The sequence below is a fragment of the Mesocricetus auratus genome, unplaced genomic scaffold, assembly GCF_017639785.1.
Source record: "Mesocricetus auratus isolate SY011 unplaced genomic scaffold, BCM_Maur_2.0 Super-Scaffold_100691, whole genome shotgun sequence".
In the NCBI taxonomy this organism is placed as follows: domain Eukaryota; kingdom Metazoa; phylum Chordata; class Mammalia; order Rodentia; family Cricetidae; genus Mesocricetus; species Mesocricetus auratus.
The window spans coordinates 45,702,688-45,709,192 of NW_024429267.1; the positions used below are offsets into that span (position 1 = coordinate 45,702,688).

The 6,505-nt window shown below is 53.7% G+C and overlaps 1 long non-coding RNA gene across 1 annotated transcript; it reads right to left on the reverse strand.

Annotated features, from left to right (window-relative positions):
- Positions 1-34: 34 nt before the first annotated feature.
- LOC121137584 lies at positions 35-5,221 on the reverse strand. The gene is made up of 4 exons (XR_005874880.1): positions 4,938-5,221; positions 3,818-3,870; positions 1,034-1,330; positions 35-236 (listed from the first exon to the last, which is right to left on the reverse strand). It is a non-coding gene; the product is annotated as an uncharacterized LOC121137584 (long non-coding RNA).
- Positions 5,222-6,505: the final 1,284 nt, after the last annotated feature.

Consider the following 6,505-nt stretch of genomic DNA (forward strand, 5'->3'; position numbering starts at 1 on the left):
CGGCCCTCCCCCGACTGGCTCCACCCCTGCCTGCCTTCCCTCCGTCCCTCCCTCCCTCGTGCACATTCCTCCCAGGCTGAGGTCAGCCCCTCTGGGATGGGGAGTCCCCCCCCCCAACCAGCCACATCACTGCTCCATGCTCACTCCTGTTTTCTTCATTGCCCAGCACAGCGGGGTGGGGAGTGGGGGTGGGGCCTCGCTCGACAGCCTTTGAGGGAGGGGCTATACCAGGAAAGCTGCAAGAGTAGACAGTGTGACACTCCAAACTCATCAGGCATTTACACATGACATTTACATAAATACTACATTCCCTAGGCTGGATAAAGAGAGCCTCCCTGGAAGCCCTGATTTGGGGGGCAGGGTGCTCTGTATGCTCTAGGAGGAGTTGAAGATGCTGGGAGATCTTCAGAGCCTGTTCAGGGCAACTTTCTTCCCCTCAAGACAGTTTTCTCTGTGTAGGCCTGGCTGTCCTGAAACTCTATTTGTAGATCAGTCTGGTCTTGAACTCACAGATCCGCTGCCTGCCTCTGCCTCCCAAGTGCTGGGATTAAAGGGATTAAAGGCATAGGCCACTCACCACCTGCCACCTTTTAGTAGTGCAGGAAGAGACGGGACTGAATTCAGACACTGCAGTTCATCGGTTGAGTATGCAGAGGTAGAGTCTGAACCTTACAGCTCACTCTCCCTATTGGCTTTACTGTGGCCACTGGGTCAAGCAGGCTTGGTGCATGCTAAAGGAACATGCTAGCACAGGTCTTCTCTGCCACAGCTACACCCCAGGCTCAGGCCTCACTCCTCTCCCACCCTGCACAGCCACTTTCTCCACCCTCAAACCACTATGCCCAGGGCTTCATCGGAGTCTCCCTCCCTCCCCTGGGGAGTCATCAGAGTTCTCAGAAATCCCCCATCAACCCCAAGCAGTACCCAAGACCAGCCCTCCTAGAAACTCTATCATAGGTCTTGTTGAAGATAGGGCAAGACCCTACCTGCCTCCTGCCCCTGGCTGGGTTCCTGGGGTCAACCTTGGTAGTACCTTGCTTCTACATCCTGACGTGGTTCGCAGAACTTGTAGGGACTGCAGCCCTTGGCCTGGGTCCACAGCGCATCCCTAGATCAGCCTTGCCATTCTTGTAGTGCTCCAGCCGCCTTATTCCTGGAACGTGTGCATCTTTGGTTGCCAATATGTTACCTGGAGCCGGGCGGTGGTGGTGCACGCTTGCCTTTAATCCCAGCACTCGGGAGGCAGAGGCAGGCGGATCTCTGTGAGTTCGAGGCCAGCCTGGTCTGCAAGAGCTAGTTCCAGGACAGCCTCCAAAGCCACAGAGAAACCCTGTCATGAAAAACCAGGGGAAAAAAGTGTTACCTGGGCTGCGCCCTGAACCCTTTAGCGTCACCTGCTGGGCTTGTCTTTACAATTCACTAGCCACCTTGGCTATCATTCTTCCTCTGTGGGAGATTCCTGTTGCATCATTTCAAACCTCAGGACCAGGCCCTAGGTTCTCCACAGTGGGAGCAGGAGCAGGGGCCATCATCCCTGGGGACCCTACAATCTGGAGATGCCCAGCAAGAGAGCAAGCCTGTAGAAAAGCTTTCCACTTTCCAGGGTCTCCTAGGTCACCATGAGGCTCAGGGATTAACGGAGAAGATAGATCTCAGGTCTCCCTTTCACTCCACCCCAGGTCTCCCAAAACTGACTTTCCCTCAACCCTGATGAGATCAGGTGTAGAGAGATATTTGACCAGGCACAAAGGGCCTAGGGGCCAACAGGTCCTCACTGGACTAAACCGGCTATCTGAGCATGCAGTAGTAGTTTCCCCATACTGGACCAACCTAGGTCTGCCAAGGGCCCCCAGCAACAGCTGCTGTGCCATGAGACAAGATGAGGGAACCAGACTCCAGCCGCCATGAAAGACCCTGATGCCAGTGTTGCAGCTTTCCCTTCCCCTGGGCAGGTGGGGTATAAGGCTTTCCCCTTCCTGAAATAAACCAAGCTTGCTTCACCCAACAAGTCTCCCAGAGTCCGTGACCCCACCCATCGACTCTGTGCCTACCCGTCCCCTCCCCCAAGGGGAAGTTCAGTAGGACAAAGCAGGAGATCCAAGCAGCAGTCAGGAAGCAGAGATGGGAGATGATGCCAAATTATGATTTTTCTCCCAACCAAGATTACCTGCAAGGCTGCATCTCCACTAACAGTAAGAACTTAGCACAGGGCCAGGCATTGGTGGCACACGCCTTTAATCCCAGCACTCGGGAGGCAGAGGCAGGCGGATCTCTGTGAGTTCGAGGCCAACCTGGTCTACAAGAGCTAGTTCCAGGACAGCCTCCAAAACAATACAGAGAAACCCTGTCTCGAAAAACCAAAAAACCAAAAAACTAACAACAGGGGGAGGAGGACCAGAGAGATGGCTCAATGGTTAAGAACACAGGTTGCTCTTGCAGAGGATCCAGGTTCAATTCCCAACACCCACATGGCAGCTCACAACTGTCTGCAGTGTAGCTCAAAGTGATTTGACACTCTCATAGAGACATAAATGCAGAGCAAAACACCAATGCACATAAAATAAAAATAGTGAAGTTAGGGGCTGGAGAGATGGCTCAGAGGTTAAGAGCACTGACTGCTCTTCCAGGGGTCCTGAGTTCAATCCCAGCAACCACATGGTGGCTCACAACCGTCTACAATTCAATCTGGTGTCCTCTGGCATGTAGGCAGAACAATGTATATGTAATAAATAAATAAATCTTTAAAAAAAATAGTGAAGTTAAGACAAGAAGAAGGAACCGTGGTCTTCACCTCTGTCCCCCTTGAACACTGATACCTATCACTGTGTGACTGAGGCTGATTGTCTGGCAGGCATGCATATGCTTGCTGTAACACAGCTGTACACATGCCCCAACTGGCTGGAGGCCATCACCCTGAGCACACGATGGCACACGATGGCGACTGCCTTCCATTCTAATTGCAATGGCGTTGGGGAAGATGCAGACCCACAAGGCAGTGATGAAGGACCTAAGATCTCCCTCAGACACAGGGATTCCTGTCAGTGTTTGGGGGATGGGCTTAAACACAGAACTCAACAAAAGACACTATAGTCTTATCATCATGCCTTCCTATCTCCCAAGGCCACTGGGATCCTGGCTGGCCATGCCACTGATGTCAGGGCTGTTAGTTAGGCTTAAGCCTGAAGTAGCCTGACACTCTTGGTCTAAGGGTGTATATGTAATGAATTTTGAGGGACATCAGAAGTTAGGACTCTGGGGCTGTCGAGATGGCTCAGTAGGTAAAGGTGCTTGGCCACCAGACCTGATACTCTGAGTTCAGTCCCCAAAACATACATAGTGAAAGGAGAGAACTGAATCCCACAAGTTGTCCTCTGACCTCCACAAGCATGTTGTGGCACACATGTGGGAGACACCACACACACACACACACACACACGCACGCACGCACGCACACACGCGCACACACACACATACACACACGCACACACACGCACACACACGCACACACGCACACACACATATATACACACACGCACGCACACACACGCACACACACATACACACACATACACACACGCACACACACGCACACACACACACATACACACACATACACACACGCACACACACATACACACACATATACACACACGCACGCGCGCACACACACACGCACACACACACATACACACATACACACACGCGCGCACACACACACACACACGCACGCACACTAGCAGATGTACATAAGCAAATGTTAACGTAAAAAAAGTCTTAGGTCAGGGTTGGGGATTTGGCTCAGGGGCAGAGCTCTTACCAAGCACAAGCCCTGGATTCAGTCCTCAGCTCCAGGAGCAGGGGTGTCTTGGTCTGTTTTGAAACATGGTGAGGCATCCCATCAGGGCTGTGCAGTCACAGAAGCCCTGGCTGTAACCCCAGGACACCTGCCTGCTGGGCCTGCCTTCTCCCCACAAGTCTCCCATAAGCTCCCCTCTTTAGGCCTCTGACTCTCAGGGGGGTTCTTCCTCTCTTCCCAGCTGTTCCGCAGCCCTACAAACAGGTTAAAAATACCAAGGCCACTGCCAACCACATCAGTAGGCCAGCAACTATTTCAAGTGAGCCAGGCTCTCTTGGAGGCAGACCAGACTCGTGGCAATCCTCATAGGCTGGGGACTGCCCACCCTACACTGAAAACAGGAGTTTGGGTCCCTACTTGGCTTTCCACATCCTGCTAAGTGCCTTGGACCTCATATTGCAGCTGGCCATGGGTGTGGACATTGGGAGAGTTCTACAGAAAGGACTCAATTTCTCTTTCCTCACTCAGCTGTTTCTCAAGAAAGGAGGAACGCCAGGCCAAGCCAAGAACAACTCCAGGCAGTGGTGGATGTCTGCCTCACTGGGTACCCCAGTTCGGGTTCAAGATACCTGGGCGGTCCTTCTTGCAACCCCCTTACCCCCCACACATGGCTGGGAGTTTCCCACCAGCTAAAGAAAGGCGGAATTGAGAAGCCGCCCCCACCAGTCCTGAGACAATGGAGCCTTATGCCCTCCAAACCAGAGCTGGGGGGGAAGAGCCAAGGGCAGGTGGGGCCTAACTGTCTGTACCGGGGTAAGCTCTGCTTGCCAGAACCACACCCAGACCCAGTGCCAAGTGAGATCCCAGGGGATCCAGACCAGAGCCCTAGATGGCCCACCCAGGCAGGGAGGCACCGGGTGCATCAGACAGACAATGCCAGTCCCTCAATGGTCCTCTGTGCAGGGTTCCCCCTCAGGACAGAAGGAAGGAACCATCTCCGGTGCTTGCTTCCTGCTGGGTGGGTATGGTGCCCCTGGAATAACTCCAGCCCGCCTGCACACACTGGGGGTTCAGGCCTGAGCCTCTGAAGGAACACAGGGATTTGGGGGATGGCGCAGGATCCTGTTCTTGTCTGTCGTACCCCGTGGCAGAGAGAGCCGGAATGGCCTGAGGAACTGTGGCGGAGGAGAGGCCGAGGAAACAGGCGCTCCTTCCGACACGCCACCGCAACCTTTCATCTCCTGCCAGCTTTAGAAACCCGGTGGCCTGTGGCCACTGACAGGTGTAAGGAGGCGAAGTCCCAGGTTCCGGGTCCAATCCCTCCCTCCCTTCCCCGCCTCCGCGGCGCCGACCCTCGCTCGCCCCGGGACCCAGTCGTTTTGTCAGGCCGTGGGCGCGGAGCCTCCAACGCCATACAAAGCTGCTTTTGTGTCCGGCGTCCTCCACGGGACCCGGTGACGTCAGCCTCCGTGACCAGCTCAGCAGCAGAAAGGGCTGCGGCGCCCCCTGGCGGCAGGCGGCAGAGACCTGGAGCTCCGCCCAGTTGGGGCCGCTCTTTCGCCTACTACTCCCAGGAGCTGGCTCAGCACGCCGCTGCCCCTGCTGTTCCTGGAAGAAAACCCAGGCATTTAGCACGGTACTGTGCCCACGCCCATTCCACAGGCACCCAGCATTTTGTTTTTCGCGATCAACCTTCCAACGACAGACCTCCATGAACAGCCTGTCCCTGCCTCTCTGATTTGGCGAGGTGGTATTCTAACCCTTACTTTTTTCTACAAAATGTTTTAGCATATGTTAATTATACATAATAATGGTTCATGGTGACGTTTCAACATGCATAACATGCGTTTTTATCCTATTAACCCCCTATTACACTCTCCTTCATCTTGCACGTCCACTGATGTCCACTGATCCCCTTCCTCTCCCCAACTAGTCCTTTTTCCACTTCAAATTTTTTTTTTTTGAGACAGGGTTTCTCTGTGTAGCTTTGTAGACCAGGCTGGCCTCGAACTCATAGAGATCCGCCTGCCTTTGCCTCCTGAGTGCTGGGATTAAAGGTGTGCGCCACCAAGGGGGGGGGAAAAAAGGTGTGCGCCACCACTGCCAGGCTTCAATTTTTTGTTTTATAAAGTGACACAAGAGTTTCAATAGGCTTGCTTCAAGGAGTATGGATGGATACCTTACCAGGGGCTACCACACTGAAGAAATTCCCTCCCTCCATCTACCAGCTAGTGTCCGTAAACACTGTGGGGAGAGTTGGGCCCTGGTGAGCCGCTCTCTCCACCACGGGTGTTCACAGGCCCTATCCAACCTGGCAAAGTGTCCTACAATTTACCCTCTTGCAGTTCTGTCTTCTTTACAATGTTCCCTGAGCCTTGGAGGTGATACGGGTTTTTGAGTCTCACTATGTAGCCCCAGCTGGCCTGATACTCTTGGTCAATCTCCTGCCTCAGCCTCCTGTATGCTAGAATTACAAGCATGTGCCACTATTACTAGTTTCTCCTGACTTTGTCAAGGGGTGCAGCCCACGTATCTGTGTGACTTCAGCCCCTTTACGCTGTCTTCAAGCTTCTGTGCTAGTGAGTCATTGCCTCTTGCGTTTAGGCTGGCTAGACACCCTGGTGACTCCCAATTTGCACGAACTCCCTAGAAGCGCTCCCAAGTCTGCTCAGAGGTTCTGCGGGACTGAAGGCTGCCTCAGGCCCCAAA